Source organism: Leuciscus leuciscus (assembly GCF_965113295.1).
Source record: "Leuciscus leuciscus genome assembly, chromosome: 23".
NCBI classification, from domain to species: Eukaryota; Metazoa; Chordata; class Actinopteri; order Cypriniformes; family Leuciscidae; genus Leuciscus; species Leuciscus leuciscus.
The window spans coordinates 32766215-32791214 of NC_138747.1; the positions used below are offsets into that span (position 1 = coordinate 32766215).

At 40.9% G+C, this 25000-nt stretch overlaps 1 protein-coding gene across 1 annotated transcript in view; it reads left to right on the forward strand.

The window, feature by feature from the left end:
- syn2b (synapsin IIb) overlaps positions 1-25000 on the forward strand; it is a 113127-nt gene that overhangs the window by 737 nt on the left and 87390 nt on the right.

The window sequence follows — 25000 nt, forward strand, 5'->3', positions numbered from 1 at the left end:
CGGGCCTGAATCCAGCCAGAAGTTCTTTAAACAGTGCTTGATTTATTTGTTCGTCACGACGCAGATTGAGCACTAGAGCTTCTGTGTTGAGCTCCACTAGAGCTCCTGTGTTGTGTTTGAGATGCATCACTGATGACGAAAGGTTAGGCTGCTGGAGCTGGACGTGTGGATGATCATGTTTTTGCAGTCCTAATTGCTAGTTATGAAATCCCCATCTGTACAGTCACGGTTACTATAGCCTGCACTCCAGTGCTGCGATTGATTGGCTGTGCAACACTGCATGCATGAATCAGAGCTCACGTTACTCACCCATGCTTGTTTTAGAGCTTCACGGCACGTTTTAATCTCAGTTTAGGGTTTTCTTCACCAAACGGGCCTGATTCCAGTCAGAAGTCGATCGGTACCTTGAACGCCCGATACGCCTCTTAAGCAAACAGGCTTGATTTACAACCCCGTCGGTCACGATGCAGATTGAGCACTAGAGCTTCTCTCTACATCACAATCTTAAGCTTTTATTGATGCATCAATGACGCTATTTTCTTCTAGAAACAAACTTTGTTGCATTATTTTCCCATTATCTCTGTAAAGCTGCTTTGATGCATTAATCTGTGCTGTAAAAAGCACTATTTAAATAAAGGAGACTTGACTTGACACTAATGATGAAGGGTTAGGCTGCTGGCAGTGTGGATGAACTGCAATCTTTCCATCTTTTTCCATCTTTAGTTCCTCTGTGTCGTTATCATTATAGTTGTGGTGTGGAATCTGCTGTTCTATTCCCGTCTCGGCTACTGTAGTCTCCACTCCAGTGCTGCGATCGATTGGCTTGGAAAGTCCCCGTCCAGCTGCACCTGATGAATGTTCGGGGTGCATTACATTAATGAGCTTAGCGCTTCAAGCGTGCCACAGAAGACATTTATTCACAGGATTTGCATAGTAAAAAACCCAGAGTAGAGGAATCCCAACTTACTTCCCCTCATTACAAACATGAATATTTCAGTGGCGTTTCTCCAGGAGAGTCAGCATGCGTTCTCTCTAAGAAAGGAAAGCCGACTGTGTGTTATGTGGATGCTATTGATTTTTCCAGCGCTGGGTGAGCCCGTGAGGCTCAATACGACTGACTTAGGAAGCCAGAGCTTTTACTGTAATGTAAGCGAGCCTAATTAGAGCCTTGCAAATGTTTTGCATTTCAAAGACGTTCATGTTAACTCAAGTTTTTAGATTGCTCACTCTCAGAAAACAATGGTACAAAAGCTGTCACTGGGACGGTACCCTTTAAAAAGGTTCTAATATGTACCATTTAGGTACTAATATGTATCTTTTGGTACCAATATGTGCCTTTGAGGGACTAATATGCACTCTTTAGGTACACATGTGTGGCTTTTGAAAGGGTTCTGCCCCAGTGTCAGCTTTTGTACCTTTTTTCTGAGCTTGCGTATTCAGTGCGAGCAGAAAACAGCAGGAGTGATGAGCAGAGAATGAGGACATTCATCTTCAATCTGTTTGTGTTTACCTCTTATAATAACATCTCATCCCTGTGCATTTCACATAATCGCCCGCATTTAAGTCCCAGCATTAAGTGAGAAAGCTTCATTATTGAGGGTGATCTGGAAAGCGTCTTGTGCAGCACTGAAGAGTGAGGATGACACAAACATGAAGCTTACGTAACCGTCGGCTTCCATCTTCGGTGTGATCTGCCACGTCCAGTCCTCTGAGAGAGACATCTCGCTTTATTTCCCTCAGGACTGAGTGCTTTTCTCTTGCTGGAGGTTTCTGTGGCACTTGTGCTGTTGATTTTGCTGAAGAATTGTGAGAAATGTGTGGTTTTGTAAATGTTAGTTTACCCCCCCCCCCCCCCCCCCCCCCCCTCCAAACTGCCCTTGAGTCTCCTCTGTGTGGATCGGGAGAGAGTGTGTGTGAGGGCAGTCATGTGTTGAAGGAAAGAGAAGAGACATGGTGAATCAGCACAGTGAGCCCGAGGCTTGCGTCTGAGCGCTGTGTGTGGTGTGTGTGTGTGTGTGTGTGTGGTGTGTGTGTGTGTGAGGATGATGTTGTTGCTGGGAAAGCAAAATGTCGACATGCAGGACAGATATTTCCTGCAATTATGTTTATGTGTATACATGTGTGTGTTAACTGCCTCCCCACCAGCGTTTTATTGTTGAGTTGCCAGCCAGCGTCAGCATCACTGATGGCCCCATAATATTATGTTGTATGAATATGTAAACATTCAATATATCAACAAAAAGAAAAAAGAAAAGAGAAGAGCCTCTGGTTGTATTCTAGCTTTATTCATTCTCTTTTATCTGCACTTGAATGTGAGTGTGTTTCACCAAAACTCAACAGAAAATGGTGTTTTTGTCAAAGTCTTCGTCTGGATGACATTCAGAACGTAGATCAAGTCCATCAACACCTCAAAGCTTCACAGTCATTTCCTCTTCATGCGTTCAACATGTCATTCAGTAACGTTAGGCAGTTTTGATTGACAGTTTATGCTGTTTAATGTTTAATGATCACGTCATGTGTTTTCTGGTTTACGCAGATCCAGGGCTTGACATTATCTGCTCTCCAGACACTGTGCTCAGTGGTTTTCCAAAGTTACAAGCCACTCAGCATTTTCACTGGACACAATTTTGACCAATAGCATAGGGAAAACTGCCAAATTGCTAATTTTTATAGCAAATGAAACAAGTGAGAGATGAGAGAGAGAGAGAGAGAGAGAGAGAGAGAGAGAGAGAGAGAGAAAAGTGCAGCAGGAATCGTGGATCTATTCTGTGAGAAATGAGTATTGGAAGTGGTTCAGATATTTCAGTACCGCTATGTAGGCGATCAGAAAATCTATATTTTTTACAACTCTACATTGCACTTTTGTTATTTCAGATGCCTTTTCAAAAGACTACAGCCGTAAAACACTGAAAATACGGAATGATTCGCATCAATAGCGGGGAAAGAGTTAATATGCACATATTATTCTTTTTTTGATTTGACTCACTTTAGCTATTTGAGCATGTAAACAACATCTGCAAAGTTACGAAGCTCAAAGTGAGTGAATTCCACAAAGTGAGCCACTTCACGTCGAACCCTATTATCAGATTTGGTACACACTGGTATGGCAGTCATAGATTTAATATTTGTAATGGTAAAGAGGCATTACAGGTCCGTCACACACTTTAATCGGTGGACCAATCACAGCAGGTTAGGCCATGCAGCTGACCAATCACAGCAGACTGTTCTTTTCTGAGAGGCGGGGCTTTAAAGAGACAGGTCCTAAAACACAGGGGATTACAGCATGAGAAAAAGGTGACGTATTATGTCCCTTTTCATCAGATGTAATATAAATCAGTGGTGTCTCCAGAATGTCTGTGAAATTTCAGCTCAAAATACCAGATCATTTATTATAGCTTGTCAAATTTGCCCCTTTTTGGGTGCGAGCAAAAAACGTGCCGTTTTTGTGTGTGTCCCTTTAAATGCAAATGAGCTTTAGCTCCGCCTCCGTTCAGAAGAGGGCGGAGTCTTTACACAAGCTTCAAAAACTCCGGCAATAACAAAACAGGCCAATCTCACTCATCCAGAATCCCAGAATCCCAGAAAAACTCAGGTTGTAACTTTTAGACGTTTCTGAATGTTAGTGGAGACATTTCTGTAGTTGTTGTGGAGTTACACTGATCATCTCATCATCATATTTAACATTTACACAAGTTGACTTTTCACGTTTTCTGGGCTGGCAGAAGCACCGGGGACCCGATTATAGCACTTAAACACGGAAAAAGTCTGTTCGTAAAATATTATGAACTTTCAGGCACTTGTTTTTGTGCATATTTCACCTCTACATGGATGGGATGAGCCGTGTTTGAAGCAGTTTATAATAATGTGCTTAAATCTCACACTCATAATCGTGCTGTTGTTCTGAATATGGACTGTGATCACCTGAGGATCGTGTCTGTCGGACAGATGTGAGTCATTGATCGTTCAGACTAAAACTGATGTGTTTGTAAAGAGGTCGTGGCGTCCAGTCTCTGCTCAGGTGTTCTCGAGTCCGAGTCTGTGTCTCTGAACACGTGGAATATTAACCCTAGTGTAATTGAATCATGTCTTCTGACCTTATCTAACAGCATCTAACTCAATCAGCCCGGCTCTGCTGAACATCCACACAAACACAAGCTCTCTCGCTCATGTCATGCCTAGAAAAGTTAGTTCTTTAGCTTACAGGTGTGGGTTAGCAGATAATGCAGAAAGTATATTGCTGTTAGGAATGACATGGGTTAGCAAACTGATTCTGTGGTGCTTTGAGCAGTCAAAATATTAATGATCAAATAACAGTGAAAGCAGTTATACTTATTCTGGCAACACTTTCATCTGTTAATATTACATTTAATCTTAGTCCATGTTCATTTCAACATTTACTGATATACCATTAAAAACAAAACTTGTATCTGTTAATATATGAGAGTTCAACTAAGTGACACATTAAAGATAAATTACATTTTGGTAACACTTTATAATAAGTGCACGCTATTAATCATTAGTTAAGCATTAGTAAATTCATAATTTATAAAGCATTAATAGACATTAATAAGCAGTTTATAAATACGTCTATAAATGCTGTATTCTTGATTTAAAAGCATATCTATAATGTGTTTCATAATTGTATTTTCATACTTTATTAATGATCAATAAATGCTTTATTAACATGTATTTCTACTGTAATTCAGGGTTAAAAAAGGTGATTTAAAGGCTGTTAAATATCTCTATGTTCTGTATCACTGTGTGTGTGTGTTTCCTTTTCTGTTTAGAAGAAAACTGAGTCTTTAAATCTCCTTTATAAATGCTTTACTAGGCATAACTAGTCCTCACTTTAGATGAGCTCACACACATAGTGAACTGACCACTACTAAACGCTTTATAACTCCCTGAATCTACTACATTTACTTACACTTTCTAACACCTAAATAACTGGTTTGTAAATAATGCAATACTTCATTTAAAAATGATAAATTGATCATTCATAAATTGTGAAAATACAATTATTAAACACATTATAGATATGCTTATAAATCAAGAATACAGCATTTATAGCCGTATTTATAAACTGCTTATTAATGTCTATTAATGCTTTATAAATGATGAATTTACTACTGCTTAACTAATGATTAATAGCGTGCCGTTATTATAAAGTGTTAAATGCTGGAATATTACATTACTTCACTGATTAATCTCACAGATCAATTCTGATACACAGTCAGGGAACATTTGATGATGGATAATCAAGCTATTTTAATTTTAATAATGTCAAATTAGTTTTAATGTATTATACACATAACCCACTGCCTGTAATTACACTGAAATTAACTAATTAATTTCATTAGAAAAGTCCTAAACTGGAAGTACATGATCACCTGAAACTGCAGTAATACAGATTAATATTAAATATAATAAGTGGCCAGTCCTCCTCAGGGGAAACTTCTGCACGTTTGCTAATAAAACAAAGATGTCTTGTATAATTTGTCCTGTGCTCGTTTGCTTTAATGAGGCTGTTGATGCTCATTGATGAAGTGGATTAATGACTGAAGGCTCAAGAGCTTTTATTTCTCTCGACTCTATAATGAACATGTTCCTCACAGCTTTGACAGATGAAAAACTGCTGCAATTATCACAAACTCTGGACTTTTTAATAGTCTTATTAAGTTCTCAGCATTACCTTGCACCAAAATGACTTTACATCATTTAATAAAAAATAATAAAAAAACATTATGAAAAATAAAACATTGCCCAGATTCTTTCTCTGTTTAACAAAAAATATTAATATTAAAAATTTTAATGATTTCTGTTTGGGAGGATATTAACTGATTACAGTAAATTAACCGACTTATTGCCGGGAAACTTAATAGATAGTAATATTACACTGTCATTGAGCTTGTCATAAGTTGTTGTCAGTGTTGAACAGATCCTTCATTCGACGTGTTCATTTCTGTAATAACAGATCAGAAACTGACAGATAAATACTGTCATCAAACTGACAGATAAATACCTACTGTTTCACTCTCAACAACTGTTTCCATTCAAGGCTTATATCTTTTAGTATATGAATATGTCAGCCTTAAGGTTATGAATAAGCTGGTCTGTTCCAAAACAATGACAAAATTCACATTTAGCAGATATAAGCATTCAAAACTCACAGTCTCTCACGTCCGCTAAAATGGATCAGGGATTTTTATGACTTCAGCTTCTCATCACATCTTCTGTCCAATCAAATGCACTCTAGAATCTGAAGCTCCGCCCCCTGTGCTATAAAGCTCCGCCCCCTCTGCTATAAACACCAGCTGACCAAAGCGGCCGTCGACACACAGAGTGTTAAAGTCAAGATGTGTGTTCGGTTGCTTAAGAATGAAATGGCTAGAATTATTCACATCTATTGAATCCAGCGTATCATCAGTGCTCGGATTCGCTGTCATGGTGCTGTCAGTCTGTGAGGGAAACTGAACGCTATTGGCTATTTGAAAAGGGGGAGGAGCCATTCAATATGTCCTGCCTTAGCTTCCTGTTTCAGTGGAAATTAAAGCTGTGCGTTCCAAGGCACTTCAGTCGGCCTTTAACTTCTGCATACAATTGGGATATTGCAGCGTTTCCATCCCATGTTTTCAAGAGGACAAATTGGGAAATTAGTGCAAAAGTTCCTGCAATCAGACTCTTGTCCCTCCATCATAAACGAGTGTGTCTCGAGCGTCAGACGAAACACAGTAAACGCTGTCATGTTCTCTGGCGTTCGGATGCTGGTGTTCGGGAACACACTCGTGTGAGACGCTTCTGGAGGGAATTAAACCAAAGCATTCTGATCACACACTCTTTCAGAAACACCAAACCAACATTAGAGATGCTGCGACGCCATTGGTCCACTGGTTACTCCAGTTATCCAATCAGAGCCGACACTGAGGCAAAGTCACCTGAGGTTTTTGTTTTATTCAGTAAATGAGTTTCCATCATAGTTTATATGCACGTCTTATCGGATAAAAGAATGATCCTCCTCAACTGATCACATATGTTTTTTATCCACATTTGTTGAATGTATGTGCATCTTGTCTCTGTCTCTGCTGTTCTAATCCACTGAAACGCTGCTCTTGTCTATATTCATATTCTATTGGTTGAGTTTCTGGAATAAAAAATAACATGCTTTCACAGTAACATATGGGATTATTCATAGTGTATGTGCAGCTCTATACGCACTAGCAGGCTAGTGTATGAATGTACAGTATGTTGTGTGTGTGAACTGTGTTTTATATGCATGTGCATGTACTGTAAAATACTGATTTTGCGAGGTTTATTTGACTATTTCAGTCTTTCTACTTACAAAAGTTCATGCTTACTGTTTTTTTTATTTATTATTAATGATTGTTTTACTAGCAGTTTCTGAGTGAGAATTGGAGAGAGAGTATATAGTAAGTGTTTTCATCTGAATAATGTGTGTCAGTGATGAATGATCTGAAGCTGAACTGATGATCACAGACTGAATCGCTGCTTCGTTCTCTTTATGACTTAATCTGGCAATATCTCACTGTATCGACACATGAATCGGACCAATATAAGCAAATATTTTTACATTCCAGCAAAGAGAAACATCCTCTTGTCAAGCGTCCATTTTAAATTCCCACATATTATTTGTGTCTTAAAAATGCAATAGCACAAAAATCTTTTTAAAATGTTACTCTGCAAAAAAAACGGATGTTCTTCCTCAGTGTTTCTGTCTCGTTTTCCAGCACAAATTAAAACAATTCTTAAATCAAAATTCATTTACTGGAGAAGCAAAATGTCTGAAGATATATAAGTCTTGCTTTCTGAAAAAAATGATCAAAATAAAGTGAGTTTATCACTAGGGTTAATTCAAAGGGAAAACACAAGTATTTTTCTGATCTCACTGACAGATATTTCTTCCTGTTTTAAGCACAAACTCACTTCATTTAAACACTTTTTTTTTTCAGAAAGTAAGACTTAATATCTTCAGTCATTTTGCTTTTCCAGTAAATGTATCTTGATTTAAGGATGTTTTATATTTGTACAGAAGAAGAAAATCCTTTTTTTGCAGTGTATCAGAAATCATGCATTCAGTAAATGTCTACATTTGAGTTCAAATAAGTCAAACTTTCTTTAAAACGTTCTTTATTTGAACAGTAAATGATGTTATCATCTATATAGCCTCATGTCACTCGCATGAACAATAAAAAATACAAAACCAGACTTCTAGGTAACCATACTTTCTTCAAGAATGTATTCAAAAAAATGCATGATTGATGTCTTCATTCAATCATAAATCATGTATAATAAACACTGCAATATTCCATAAAAAAATAAATAAAATTGTCCATTTTGATTTTATGGTGAATTTAAATTTTGTTTCTCATAAACAGTTTGTCCAATGTTTCTTTGCTCTGAAGCAGATCCAGCTTGATGAGCGCTAAACTAAACATCTGTCTAATATGAAATCTGATACTCTGCAATACTGCATTATTCCAGCTGATTAATAATCTTCATGTCTGATGGATCAGGGCCTGTGTGAGTTCTCATGTGTCACGCTGTGTGTTGTGCTCTCGCCCTCGAGCCATCGGACCAAATAATACCCATAATGCTTCAGTTAGCGTGCATGGTCAGTCATTCGTCGGATGTGGAAGGGACTCACAGCTTTATATCTGAAGAAGACGAGCTGCAATAACACACACTCACACGGTGCACTTTAGTACACACACAACCTGAAGTCTTTCCGGTCCGGACACACACACACACACACACACACACACACACACACACACACACACACACACACACACACACACACAAGCCTCGGTGTGTTTGTCAGCAGAAATGCTTCGTGGATCTGTACGCTTTCATGTGGCTAAAAATAAAGCACCAGCTCAGTGTGGAAAGAGGATTGTGCTTTATTCTTTCTACAGTCCATTATGAATCAAGATTCTGCATTGAAATTATTTGCATTGACAAATCCATCTGATTTAGCAGTTCTGTATATCTCACAGCATGTCAATCATTCTAACATTGAGAGGTGAAGAAATCCTATATTTGCAATACTGTGATTAGATTGTGTGTGTGTGTGTGTGTGTGTGTGTGTGTGTGTGTGTGTGTGTGTGTGTGTGTGTGTGTGTGTGTGTGTGTGTGTGTGTGTGTGTTTCTGTATTAACTGAGACATGAAGCACTGAATGATAAAAACATGATGATTGTGTGTTTGAGCATTTTGCTGCAAAATAATTAAATAAATAAATAATGCGTCTCTGTAAATTATCATTAGAAATAACAGAATTTGCTTTAGAATTGTTTTGTTTTTAATTCACAATAATGTAATATATATTTAGTAACTCAGTGGCAGCTCCATCACTCCACAACAACACACTAACAATGAGCAACAGTAATATTATGGATTATCAAATGTATGATTTCTTCCCGTCTGGTGAAATAAATGTGCAGAAATAGAAGAACGTCCTGAGAAAGAAGAAAACAAGCATTCAGAATCTGTACAAACATCTCTCATTACTGTCAGGACACATGCTGTCTAATGTTGGACGTTTGATTTTCATTCCTTCTTCTCAGAAGCTGCCAGAAATGAAATGGTTATCAAATAATCCTGAAATATAACTGTGTGTTTGATGAATGTTCAGAGAATGAGGAACTGCACGACGGCTCTTTGTAAAGTCTCAGTCAGAATCAACGGATGGAAATGAAGCGAAGTCAAAAATGTGGCATAATTATCCTATACTATAACAAATACAGGTTCCTAAAGCCATAAAGAACCATTTCTGATTCCCAAAGAACATTTGATCGGTTCTTAAAAGAACCATTTTTCTTAGTGATGATAAGAGCATTTTCAAAATCTAAAGAACCTTTTCCACTATAAAGAACCTTTTGTGGAATGAAACGGGATGTTAAAGGATCTTCATGGAATCATAAATGCCACAAAAATTACCTTTTTTTAAGAGTGTGTGTGAGCAATGAAAAAAGTAACTAATTCCTTGTTCAAATGTTAAGTTATAAAACCCATAGAAAACATTGTAGCATGATAAAGATTATGTTTTATTAATTATGTCATATTAAAGTGCCCTATTATGCTATTTTTAATTTTCCTAATGTTGTTTTGGCGTCTCCTACAACAGGTTCACATTCATCCAAGGTCAAAAACACTGTAATTCTCTCATAATCTCCAGTGCAGCGTCAGCTCTTTCCTCTCAGTGTCTGAAACGCTTCCATCAGAGATTCAGTCTCTCTAAGCTCCGCCTCTCTGAGAGCTGCTCTGCTCGGATTGGTCAGAAAGCAAACGCTCATTATCATATCTGAATCTCAGCTCTTGATCACAGTGATACGAACAGTAACGATGACGTGGGTTTCACCGTATCAATCTCATCACAGTGGAAAACAGCGTCTTCTCCACACGAACAACACGAACCAAACTCTTCCAGTCTCAGATACACTACAGTGTTTGAGGGCGGAGCTAAGAGACGCTGCTCAGCCAATCAAGACCACAGGCTGGCATTATGCAAATTAGTTACAAACCTGCGACTGAATTACTGACGACTCGTTTCAGTTCAGAATCACTTTCTTTTAGGAGACGAAAATATGATATTACTTTTTACATGAGAAATTAGAGTCTTTCATTTTTTTTGTGAGAATGTTTTTCAAAATTCTATGAATTTCAAAAGCTTTCTCTGTTTTATCATCTGGTACAGCCTCATTTGTCCCGGACTCGTGGGACTCGTGATCCGGCAGAGATCTGGCTCTCCGGAAGGGGAATGAGTGACAGTAACCTTTCTCAACATGTGGTGTAAGTCATGTAAAGAGCATCAGCGTCAGACTTCACCAGTGTTACTCTGATTACAAACACTCGCAGATAGAGGAGTGAAAAAACACATTACTATTAAAGATCTGAATGCATATGACGAATATTGTTGGAATTCCTTTTGTTCCTACAGTTGTCAGACAGCTGAGCTGATGATGTGAAATGTATGTTCACTATGGATTCATTCTGAGATGAAACCGGAGCGAGAGAAAGAGAGAGAGAGAGAGAGAGAGAGAGAGAGAGAGAGAGAGAGAGAGAGAGAGAGAGAGAGAGAGAGAGAATAAATGAAGACATTGGCATTTCAAAACAAGCTATTTGTAAAGCGATCTCACACATCACTGATGCGGCGCTCGGGGAAATCCTGCCGCTCTCACTCTTCATGCAAGTCAACTGGAAAGAAATGGAAGAAAAGTATTGATCCTCACAAAATAAAATAATAAAAAAGATAAGTCTCTGTGACAAAATTCAATATTTCAATGTGACGGGTCTAATAAACTGTTCTCAAGACTATCAGTGAGAAATATCTGCTGATGTCACAGGTTTGGCTCATATTTCTCAGGTAGGCCTATCATTTTTTATAAAACTACTTTCCCACAACTCAACTTCTCATCCAAGAACAAGGTTCAACTCTTGTCTTAAAGAATGTCCGTGTGTTTTTGCTGTATTCACACGTTACCCAACAGATATGACTGTATAATGTCAGATTGGAGGACAGACACAGAAATTATACATTTCAGTTTTGAAGTTGATGTTTGAAACCATCTCTACTGTAATCGTGTAAGTGGCCTATAACTTATCAAGTACACCGCCGTTCACAGGTTTGGCATCATTTTGATTTTGTTTTTAAGAAATCGGTAATTTGACCAGCAAAGATGCATTAAATTGATCCAAAATGACAGTAAATATAAACTAAAAGATTTTCATTTCAAATAAATACTGTTCTTCTGAACTTTCTATTCATCAAAGAATCCTGAAAATTAAAATGCATCACAGTTTCCATAAAAATATAAACTGTTTTCAAAACTGATAATAATCATAAATGTTTCTTGATCATCAAATCCTCATATTAGAATGATTTGTGAAGGATCATGTGACACTGAAGACTGGAGTAATGATGCTGAAAATTCACAGGAATAAATTACACTTTACTATATATTCACATAGAAAACAGATGATTTACACTGGAATAATATTCCACTGCTCCGACTTCTCTCCACTGATGAGGATCTTTCCTTCTAATTTCATAAATCTCACTCTCTGTCTTTGAGTCCTCAGGATCCAGTATATGAAATAAACCACACAGAACCAGCAGTATCTCCTCATAAACCACACAGAACCAGCAGTATCTCCTCATAAACCACACAGAACCAGCAGTATCTCCTCATAAACCACACAGAACCAGCAGTATCTCCTCATAAACCACACAGAACCAGCAGTATCTCCTCATAAACCACACAGAACCAGCAGTATCTCCTCATAAACCATACACAGAACCGGCAGTATCTCCTCATAAACCACACAGAACCAGCAGTATCTCATCATAAACCATACACAGAACCGGCAGTATCTCCTCATAAACCACACAGAACCAGCAGTATCTCCTCATAAACCACACAGAACCGGCAGTATCTCCTCATAAACCACACAGAACCGGCAGTATCTCCTCATAAACCATACACAGAACCGGCAGTATCTCCTCATAAACCATACACAGAACCGGCAGTATCTCCTCATAAACCACACAGAACCAGCAGTATCTCCTCATAAACCACACAGAACCAGCAGTATCTCCTCATAAACCACACAGAACCAGCAGTATCTCCTCATAAACCACACAGAACCAGCAGTATCTCCTCATAAACCACACAGAACCAGCAGTATCTCCTCATAAACCACACAGAACCGGCAGTATCTCCTCATAAACCACACAGAACCGGCAGTATCTTCTCATAAACCACACAGAACCGGCAGTATCTTCTCATAAACCACACAGAACCAGCAGTATCTCCTCATAAACCATACACAGAACCGGCAGTATCTCCTCATAAACCATACACAGAACCGGCAGTATCTCCTCATAAACCATACACAGAACCGGCAGTATCTCCTCATAAACCACACAGAACCAGCAGTATCTCCTCATAAACCACACAGAACCAGCAGTATCTCCTCATAAACCACACAGAACCAGCAGTATCTCCTCATAAACCACACAGAACCAGCAGTATCTCCTCATAAACCACACAGAACCGGCAGTATCTCCTCATAAACCACACAGAACCAGCAGTATCTCCTCATAAACCACACAGAACCAGCAGTATCTCCTCATAAACCACACAGAACCAGCAGTATCTCCTCATAAACCACACAGAACCAGCAGTATCTCCTCATAAACCACACAGAACCAGCAGTATCTCCTCATAAACCACACAGAACCAGCAGTATCTTCTCATAAACCACACAGAACCGGCAGTATCTCCTCATAAACCACACAGAACCGGCAGTATCTCCTCATAAACCATACACAGAACCGGCAGTATCTCCTCATAAACCACACAGAACCAGCAGTATCTCCTCATAAACCATACACAGAACCGGCAGTATCTCCTCATAAACCATACACAGAACCGGCAGTATCTCCTCATAAACCACACAGAACCAGCAGTATCTCCTCATAAACCATACACAGAACCAGCAGTATCTCCTCATAAACCACACAGAACCAGCAGTATCTCCTCATAAACCACACAGAACCAGCAGTATCTCCTCATAAACCACACAGAACCAGCAGTATCTTCTCATAAACCACACAGAACCGGCAGTATCTCCTCATAAACCACACAGAACCGGCAGTATCTCCTCATAAACCATACACAGAACCGGCAGTATCTCCTCATAAACCACACAGAACCAGCAGTATCTCCTCATAAACCATACACAGAACCGGCAGTATCTCCTCATAAACCATACACAGAACCGGCAGTATCTCCTCATAAACCACACAGAACCAGCAGTATCTCCTCATAAACCATACACAGAACCAGCAGTATCTCCTCATAAACCACACAGAACCAGCAGTATCTCCTCATAAACCACACAGAACCAGCAGTATCTCCTCATAAACCACACAGAACCGGCAGTATCTCCTCATAAACCACACAGAACCAGCAGTATCTCCTCATAAACCACACAGAACCAGCAGTATCTCCTCATAAACCATACACAGAACCGGCAGTATCTCCTCATAAACCATACACAGAACCGGCAGTATCTCCTCATAAACCATACACAGTCCATCATGCACTTGGGAAGAACGATAAGAAAGAAACAGAAATGGAAGCTTGTTTATACCATAAAATAAAAATCAAGACTTCTTTGTACAAGTGACCAAAAGACTGCAATTGATCAATGATATGCAAATGAGCACTGATATTTATTACACAGACCTTGTATGACTTACTTCTGTTGGCAACTAGAACTACATATGGAAGAGATTTTCATATAATCACATCATAAGTATAATTGATCAGTTCATGAGAAGTCCTGCATTGAGAGTCATTACCGGTATATCTCCAGAACCTTGTGTGTGTGTGTGTGTGTGTGTGTGTGTGTGTGTGTGTGTGTGTGTGTGTGTGTGTGTGTGTGTGTGTGTGTGTGTGTGTGTGTGTGTGTGTGTGTGTGTGTGTGTGTGTGTGTGTGTGTGTGTGTGTGTGTGTGTGTGTGAACATCAGTGACTGACCCATGAAGCTACACTGGGAGTCTTCGTAATTCACTCCAACTTACACCATCAGCAATGTCAATCCTTAAATATCCTATGTGTACAGACACACATAATATATATTTTTACACAGTTACCGGACCGGTTTCCTCGAATCTGATTGGTCGATCAGCGTTCCAAGAGTGCTGATGTATTCCCCTTTGCGTTTGTTTCAGATAAATTGTCAGTGTGTGTGTTTTCGGTGGGGATGTTATAGCGACTCTTCGTGAATGAGTCGTTGAATGATTCACTCAACCAATTTGATCAAAAATACTGCAGGCTGAAACACTGATACGGTGTGGTAGTGATGTTACATTTGACACTGAAGCTTCAAAGCGCGTATCGAGTACGCAGCATAATTTCTCATGAAGCCCCGTGCCGGAGCGCGAATTGTTTTCAGAGAAACACGTGATCAACGAAAAACGAAGCCTCACTTTTTTCCAGTCACATGAATGCTTCACTTTGCGTGTCGGAATGTTTGATCCCAGACCACTACTCTACAGGTGTTTGGAAGTTTAAATATAGTTTTTAAATATAAATAAGCCTATAGCCTATGTTACATGATCATATATTCTGACACATAAACAGCATAGAAACCATAAAATAATTAGACCAACATTTACTTGCATCAAGCAACTCTGTGGGATTTTTTATAATTAGTATTAATATAATTGTTACATTTATTTTATTGCCACACTTTAATATGTTAATATATTATCAGAAAACTGAACATTTAGCGTTGTCAGGCTTTTATTTGTGCTTAATGGATAAAACAACGGCGCTGCGCACTCAGCTGCTCATAAACATGGCTGCTATAAATTTGACCTGCCACAAGATGGCGCTGTTTTCAACACTCTTGATGCTTCAAATCTTTTCACGAAACATTCAGGGAAAGCCTCAGTGTGTCATGAGGCTTCATTTGCCCATCCCTACTGTGTGGTTCTTCAAGACTATAGATGCACAAGACTCTCCAACAACGGTTACATGAACAAAGCTAAAGGAATAATGAAACATGCCGGCTATTTATACACAGACTAATGACTAACAAGGAACACCTGTGAACAATCAAATAATGAACCAATGAGAAAACAGGACACATAAGCAGGACAACCAATCAGAACATGACACAAAGACATGCAGGGGAGCACATGGCAAGAGCACGGGCATGTTCAAGTTCAAAACGGTGCGCAACGTTTTGCTATGGTTTCCGGGTTGAACGTCATGTTTCCTGGAAACGATGCGCACCGGTGTGCAACGGGGTTTGAGATACGTTTTCTCTTGTTTGGTGGGTGTGTCAGAACTGCAGTCCAATCAGAAGCAACATGTATATAAAACACGGGGTATTAAAGTGAACTCGCACAATGGGTTCAAGTAAAGTAATTTACAAATTTGTTTGATGCAGCTCCACTGTCTATGTGCAGCTCGGTATACGCAACAACTGAGGATATTAGAAGAAATGTTTGTCGAAAGTTTTATTGTAAAAAATATAGGATATCAACAAAATGATGTAGTTGTTTATATTTTTAGCTTCATTGCAAGTGTATTGGTATAGAAATAAACAATGGTAATTAAGTGCTTTTCCTAAAAATGAGAAAGAAAATACAGGGTATTAAAACAGTATGAACTACAAATAAAGTCAGTATGTGAGGCTAAATAGATGTGTTTTAGTCTGAATTAGGTAAGATGTGTGCTTCAGTTTCAGCAATCCCTTCACTCGACTGGGATGTTCTCTTTTGTTCTGGGTGGCAAGTGCAGTAACTGTAACATCGGGCATATTTTGTAATATTAAACACATATTTAAACCGACTTCATCAGGCTCCGACTTCATAAAGAACACAAAGAATGGCCCTCTCAGCTGCCATAGTTGCAACTCTTGCGTCATCAGAACAGTGTGTTCAACGCACCACCGTTTCTGTTTAAAAAACGTTGTGCAACGTTTTGTCGGGGCTGAACGCAGCCCAGATGAGGGCAAGAGAAACACATGACAGGAAACACATGACAGGAAACAGGAACCAAACTACAGAATAAAAGACATGAAAGCATGAACACGAAACAAAACCACAACCAGTCGTGACACACGCTGCCTCCTCTTTACTCCTAACCAAGCCGTTTGAATTGTAAGGGGACATTTGTGAAGTCAGGCTTTTAGTAAGGCATCTTTTGATCTACTTTGAACTGAGTTCCACACACAAGAGAGTCTTTGGGACTTTTCCCTTCATTATTTGCTGGTTAGTTGAACTGCTTTGATTACCTGTGGTTTCCTGCTAATATACAGCCATTCATATTTTATGTAAAGTTTTTTTTTTTTTTTTTTTAAATACATACAGTATTGTACCTTAAGGATTTGACTGACAATAAATATTTCCACCATTATGAACCATATTAGAAGATAGGTTTACTGAACACACACTCTAGTAAATAACAACCTGTTATTATAGGCTTTGCGTCTACATTTAAACAGTAAAACAATTACTGAAATATACACTTTACTATATACAAATGCCACTATAATGATGATACAAGACATGATGATGTCAAAACAGTTTGTTCAACCGTCTCTATGTTTTTTCGTCAATCGAAGCTAATAATTGTCTCTAACTGCTGGTGAAGTGCGGAGTCATTCTGCCGTACAGATGGAGGGATTTTGCTCTATATTAGACTGGAGTTATGAAAGGCAGCTAATAGCAGCTCATGCTGTCACGCTCGATAACGGCTCCGCAGGGCCAGTATTTAATAGATTGTGTCTTTGTATAATGTCCATAACTCTTGCCCTCCAGAGGACTGCAAAGTCACTGGGAAGCTGCTTGCTTTCTGGTAATATTCCAGTCAACAGACTTTTGATTCAAGGGCTTTTGCAACCCATTCTTTCCATCACAACGAAACCTGTTTCCTGCCAAAAATGCCTTCACAGAGTCAAACAGAAAACAATAGACACTGACCACTAAATATGACTCAATATAAAGCAATTAATTGATCTTAATTGTGCATACATCAGTCTGAATTGTAAGGGTAACAGGTCAGTTTAGCTCAAAGGGAATTATTAATTAATCATAGGGAATTTTAAAGAATCATTTATTTTCCGGCCGAGCAAATGACTCATCCAGCGTTCACTTGAACGGACTGTAACGATCAGTCCTGCAGCGGATACAAATATCCAGACTATAGTGAAAACACTTATATTTATTAGCAAGGTAACTGAGATCAGCAGTTTAAGACATTACATTTGTAAGCACATAACACAAGAACACTTCTCTTTAAAATACGAACAAGACTTTATTGATTATTCTAACACATAAAACTAGTATCTAACACGGACACACGCACACACACATTCATACGAGTTCCAGAAAAAAAGAAAGTGAGAAAAGAATGAGTTTTAAGTGTGCGATGATGAAATCCAAAGTTTCTGGGTTACTAGGCGGGTGCTCCGGATGTTCTAGGCTGTTGCTAAGGTGTTCTGCCTGATTTCTAGGGTGTTGCTAGGGTGTTCTGCCTGGTTTCCAGAATGTTGCTAGGGTGTTCTGCCTGGTTTCTAGGATGTTGCTAGGGTGTTCTGTCTGGTTTCTAGGGTGTTGCTAGGGTGTTCTGCCTGGTTTCCAGGATGTTGCTAGGGTGTTCTGTCTGGTTTCTAGGGTGTTGCTAGGGTGTTCTGCCTGGTTTCCAGGATGTTGCTAGGGTGTTCTGCCTTGGTTTCCAGGATGTTCCTAGGGTGTTTTGCCTGGTTTCTAGGATGTTGCTAGGGTGTTCTGCCTGTTTTCCAGTATGTTCTTAGGGCGTTCTGCCTGGTTTCTAGGATGTTGCTGGGATGTTGCTAGGGTGTTCTGCCTGGTTTCTAGGATGTTGCTAGGGTGTTCTGCCTGTTTTCCAGTATGTTCTTAGGGCGTTCTGCCTGGTTTCTAGGATGTTGCTGGGATGTTAATAATAATAATAATAATATATTTATTTTGTATAGCGCCTTTAAAAGTAGCTTTCTCAAAGCGCTTTACAGACAAGCATAACAGCAAAGGAATAACACAATGTAAATACAAAAAAATTTAAATAAACACATCAAATTAAGATCATGTAAAAGCAATCCTAAAATAAAATGTTTTAAGAAGAGATTTAAAAGTCACTAATGTATTTGCTTCCCTGATATCGGCCGGGAAAGAATTCCAAAGCTTAGGAGCATAGACAGAAAATGCTCGGTCACCCCACGTATGAAGCCGTGTCTTCGGAACAACCAAAAGACCACTCTAAGAGGAGCGCAGATTGCGACGTGGTGTGTAAGGGATTAATAAGTCAGTCAAATACTGAGGTGCCAGATTGTGCAGAGATTTATAGGCCAGCATAAGGATTTTAAAATCAATACGATACCTAACAGGTAGCCAGTGCAGGGACTCCAAGACCGGGGTTATATGGTCCCTGGCCCTGACCCCAGACAGTACTCTAGCAGCTGAATTTTGAAGATATTGCCATTTATCCAATGATGACTTAGATACCCCAGCTAGAAGACCATTGCAGTAGTCAATGCGCGAAAAGACGAAAGAGTTTATCAACTTCTCAGCTACCGAGAAGGACAACATAGGACGAAGCCGGGCTATATTTCTGAGATGATAAAATGATGTCTTAACTGTATTCTGGACAAAAGGCTCAAATGAAAGTGTGGCGTCAAATATGACACCCAGATTTCTTAATTTGGTCTTAAACTCCAGTGCAACGCCATCAACAGACAGAGTAGGAGACCCAACCTTTCGCAGTTGATGTGGAGATCCAAGGAGCATAACTTCTGTTTTTGAGCCGTTCAGAGACAGAAAATTATTGGACAACCAAATCTTTATCTCAGCAATACAGTTAGAAAGATGCTCAACGTTCACTTGCTGACCCGGTCTAGTATGTATATAAATCTGTGTATCATCAGCATAAAAGTGATAGTTAAGGTTGAGAGATTGTAGTTATTGACCAAGTGGATAGATGTACATACTAAAGAGTAGGGGACCCAAGACTGACCCTTGTGGAACACCCGTATGAACGGAACCAACTTTGGACCTATAACCACCCATAAAAACAAATTGACTGCGGTCAGTAAAATAGGACTTGAACCAGTCAAGAACAGTCTCTGACAAGCCAAATACATGTTCGAGGCGATTGAGTAGAAGGGCATGGTCAATAGTGTCGAAGGCTGAACTGAGATCCAAGAGAATGAGAATGGATGTGGAGCCGGAGCCGGAGCCGGAGTCGGAGGCAATTAGTAAGTCATTAGCGACTTTCACCAACGCAGTCTCAGTGCTGTGTAATTTTCGAAATCCTGATTGATGAGGCTCAAATAGTTTATTTTCAATTAAGTGTTTGTTTAATTGGGCTGCAACCACACCCTCCAAGATTTTAGACAGAAATGAGAGATTTGAGATTGGGCGATAATTATTCACATCAGAATTTTGCTTTTTTTTTTAAACGGGAGTAACCGCAGCAGTTTTAAGTGCTGCTGGCACCTCCCCAAATGACAAAGAGTCATTTATTATAGCAAGAACTGAGGGACATAAAGGACCAAAGCAGGATTTAAACAGGCTACCAGGCATGGTAGATGTTGCTAGGGTGTTCTGCCTGGTTTCTAGGATGTTGCTAGGGTGTTCTGTCTGGTTTCTAGGGTGTTTCTAGGGTGTTCTGCCTGGTTTCCAGGATGTTCCTAGGGTGTTTTGCCTGGTTTCTAGGATGTTGCTAGGGAGTTCTGCCTTTTTTCCAGTATGTTCTTAGGGCGTTCTGCCTGGTTTCTAGGATGTTGCTAGATGTTGCTAGGGTGTTCTGCCTGGTTTCTAAGATGTTGCTAGGGTGTTCTGCCTGGTTTCCAGGATGTTGCTAGGGTGTTCTGCCTGGTTTCTATGATGTTGCTAGGGTGTTCTGCCTGGTTTCTAGGATGTTGCTAGGATGTTCTGCCTGTTTTCTATGATGTTTCTAGGGTGTTCTGCCTGGTTTCTAGGATGTTGCTAGGGTGTTCTGCCTGGTTTCTAGGATGTTGCTGCGATGTTGCTAGGATGTTCTTCCTAGTTTTTAGGATCTTGCTATGGTGTTCTGCCTGGTTTCTATGATGTTGTTAGGGTGTTCTGCCTGGTTTCCAGGATGTTGCTAGGGTGTTCTGCTTGGTTTCTAGGATGTTGCTAGCGTGTTCTGCCTGGTTTCTAGGGTGTTGCTAGGGTGTTCTGCCTGGTTTCTAGGATGTTGCTAGGGTGTTCTGCTTGGTTTCTATGATGTTGCTAGGACGTTCTTCCTAGTTTCTAGGATGTTGCTATGGTGTTCTGCCTGGTTTCTATGATATTGCTAGGGTGTTCTGCCTGGTTTCTATGATGTTGCTAGGACGTTCTTCCTAGTTTCTAGGATGTTGCTATGGTGTTCTGGTTGGCTGTTAAGGTCTTGATGCATTATGGATTGGTGGATAAAGGGATGGACTGGGATTTAATTTGATTATCCACTACAAAAAACTACATCAATCCCAAATATTGGACTGAACCAAGCTTGAAGGCTCTAGAACTGAATCTTGAGACGTTTAGTGTGAGAATAAAAAATAATAAAAAGCTTTGTCAAGTCAACATAATGACTGTTTTCAAATAGGTTTTCCAAACACTCCCATAGTCTGCCAATTGGTCGGTCAAACTGGTACACTATTTGTGTGAAGTCTACTGATGAATGGCTTACTCACAGTTGTCTGCACACTGAACTCTTAGGATAGCAGAAAGTCTGGTCTCATTTACGTCATAAATCCTGAAAGAGATCCTGATCGATGCAGGCAGAAGCTCCAACAGTGATATACAACTAAAGGTAGCCACATATCACTGCTGATCATTGAATCAGTGAATGTTTAACCATTCCAGGCAAACCAAATCAATGTTTATAGACTGCAACAAGCTGACTGTCATGTCATAGAGTATTTTAGCATTAAAGCTGCCAGTCTGAGCCTCTCGAAACTCAGGATTGGTGGAGCGTTGATCTAATTCACATTTCTGTTTCAGACATGGGATGGATATGCTTACTTATGCCGCAATTGGATTGTCTGTAGGATTTCAATATGCTGTGATTTGATTAGAGTGTGCCTGAGCTTTCTTTCTGTCATGATAATCGTCCTCTTTTCTTAGACTTCGTAGCACAATTACATTTTACCTATAACAGTCTCTGAGGGCTCATGGGATTCATGCCAGAAATAAAAAAGACAGAACATTGTCTTCAAATAACACAGGCCTTGACTGGTTCAACTGTCACTGAAATTTCCCTATGAAAAATAAGCATATCACATTACAGAGTATTTCCAAGTGTCATCAGGGTTGGATTATGGACCAGTTTGGCCTGTATCTTGGTGTTTTGGGTCCATTTTATTTGACAGTACATGTACTTACAGTGTAGTTACCCAAGAAAGGATATAAGGTAACTGTATGGATTAAGGTTAGGTTTAGGGATAGGTTCAAGGTTAGTATAGTTATAACCCAGTTATTGTAATTGCTATAATAACTACATAGTATGCACATGCGGTACGTACAAGCTCACTGAATGATCAAGATCACCAAAGGTTGTTGAACATGAGGGCAATAAGTGAAAAAAAGAAGTGAGCCCAGGATCCTCATTTATAAAAGGCAGGTATGATCAGATTTGATCCTAAATAGCATGGATTTTACCCTGTGCCAAAATTAAGGAAGAAATTGGTATTGATAAAGGCAGAAACTTTGAAAATGTTCTTATGTGTGTGCCAAGAGCATGCAAACTTGTTGGCACTCTTCTGCCAGTAATTCATTCGATTCTACATCTTTTAATGAAAATGTAGAGATAAAGTCAGGGTTAGGTTCAGTGAAGGAGAGGCGAGGCGAGGTAAGGATACAGAAAACAAATCAAACTCAATATAACAAGACGCCGGGGCACTGGAGAAGAGCGAACCAAACCATCAAAATACAACAACGGACATATAAGTGCTTTACACATAGAAAATGTGAAACAGGTGAGCCTAATTAATGAACGAATGAGTAAACGAGGTAATAAATGAACAGGGACAAAGCAAGCAAGGAAACGTATATGCAACACAACTAAAAAAAACTTTTTTATGTGTTTTGGCCGTTCATTTACACGACAACAGCGTTTTGAGGGGCTGACAACGCAAACTTTTGAAAACGGGTTTCAAAGTGCAAGTTTTTTGAAACGATACCGTTATCATCTCTGTGTAAACTACAAAAACACAAATCTGTGAAAACAGTGACATGTGTATTACGTGTTCAGTCTACAGGTGTGTCGTGTTTCTTCACACTGTGACATCGCCATCCTCTAGCCTGGCAGCAGAATACAACGTGTTTAGTCATTTTTCACGGATCCATGTGAACGGAGATCGCTTTGAAAATGAAGGAAATGAAGGAAAAACTCTTCTGTTTTTAGTACATCGTTATTGTGTAAACATACCCTAAATTCAAAGAACCAACTAAACAGAACCAACGTGACAGATAAATATGGATTAATGTAATTATATGCACAAAAGAGCAACATTTTAACTGCTTATAATAATTTAATCATGAAAACTCTTATATCTCTTATGAAATATTTTTAGCATGCTATTGAATATGGCAATGTTAATGTGTTTGGTCTTAGAGGACTAGATCTGGTACGCTGCTGCTGCAGAGCAAGTATGGACTCGCTACTTCTCATAGATACAAAGACAAACTTCTGTGAGCATGTAAGATCTGGGCAGGTGGAGCTGGGGAGGTGGAGGGGTTTTTAGAGGACAGATCTGGGCAGGTGGAGCTGGGGAGGTGGAGGGGTTTAGAGGACAGAGCTGGGCAGGTGGAGCTGGGGAGGTGGAGGGGTTTAGAGGACAGAGCTGGGCAGGTGGAGCTGGGGAGGTGGAGGGGTTTAGAGGACAGATCTGGGCAGGTGGAGCTGGGGAGGTTGAGTGTTCAGAGGACAGATCTGGGCAGGTGGAGCTGGGAAGGTGGAGGGGTTTAGAGGACAGATCTTGGCAGGTGGAGCTGGGGAGGTGGAGGGTTCAGAGGACAGATCTTGGCAGGTGGAGCAGGGGAGGTGGAGGGTTCAGAGGACAGATCTGGGCAGGTGGAGCTGGGGAGGTGGAGGGTTCAGAGGACAGATCTTGGCAGGTGGAGGTGGAGGGGTTTAGAGGACAGATCTGGGCAGGTGGAGCTGGGGAGGTGGAGGGGTTTAGAGGACAGAGCTGGGCAGGTGGAGCTGGGGAAGTGGAGGGGTTTAGAGGACAGATCTGGGCAGGTGGAGCTGGGGAGGTGGAGGGGTTTAGAGGACAGATCTGGGCAGGTGGAGCTGGGGAGGTTGAGTGTTCAGAGGACAGATCTGGGCAGGTGGAGCTGGGAAGGTGGAGGGGTTTAGAGGACAGATCTTGGCAGGTGGAGCTGGGGAGGTGGAGGGTTCAGAGGACAGATCTTGGCGGGTGGAGCTGGGGAGGTGGAGGGTTCAGAGGACAGATCTGGGCAGGTGGAGCTGGGGAGGTGGAGGGTTCAGAGGACAGATCTGGGCAGGTGGAGCTGGGGAGGTGGAGGGGTTTAGAGGACAGATCTGGGCAGGTGGAGCTGGGGAAGTGGAGGGTTCAGAGGACAGATCTGGGCAGGTGGAGCTGGGGAGGTGGAGGATTCAGAGGACATATCTGGGCAGGTGGAGCTGGGGAGGTGGAGGGGTTTAGAGGACAGATCTGGGCAGGTGGAGCTGGGGAGGTGGAGGATTCAGAGGACAGATCTGGGCAGGTGGAGCTGGGGAGGTGAAGCTGGGGAGGTGGAGGGTTCAGAGGACAGATCTGGGCAGGTGGAGCTGGGGAGGTGGAGTGTTCAGAGGACAGATGGAGCTGGGGAGGTGAAGCTGGGGAGGTGGAGGTTTCAGAGGACAGATCTGGGCAGGTGGAGCTGGGGAGGAGGAGGGTTCAGAGGACAGATCTGGGCAGGTGGAGCTGGGGAGGTGGAGTGTTCAGAGGACAGATCTAGGCAGGTGGAGCTGGGGAGGTGGAGTGTTCAGAGGACAGATCTGGGCAGGTGGAGCTGGGGAGGTGAAGCTGGGAAGGTGGAGGGTTCAGAGGACAGATCTGGGCAGGTGGAGCTGGGGAGGTGAAGTTGGGGAGGTGGAGGGTTCAGAGGACAGATCTGGGCAGGTGGAGCTGGGGAGGTGAAGCTGGGAAGGGGGAGGGTTCAGAGGACAGATCTGGGCAGGTGGAGCTGGGGAGGTGAAGCTGGGGAGGTGGAGGGTTCAGAGGACAGATCTGGGCAGGTGGAGCTGGGGAGGTGGAGTGTTCAGAGGACAGATCTGGGCAGGTGGAGCTGGGGAGGTGGAGTGTTCAGAGGACAGATGGAGCTGGGGAGGTGAAGCTGGGGAGGTGGAGGGTTCAGAGGACAGATCTGGGCAGGTGGAGCTGGGGAGGTGAAGCTGGGGAGGTGGAGGGTTCAGAGGACAGATCTGGGCAGGTG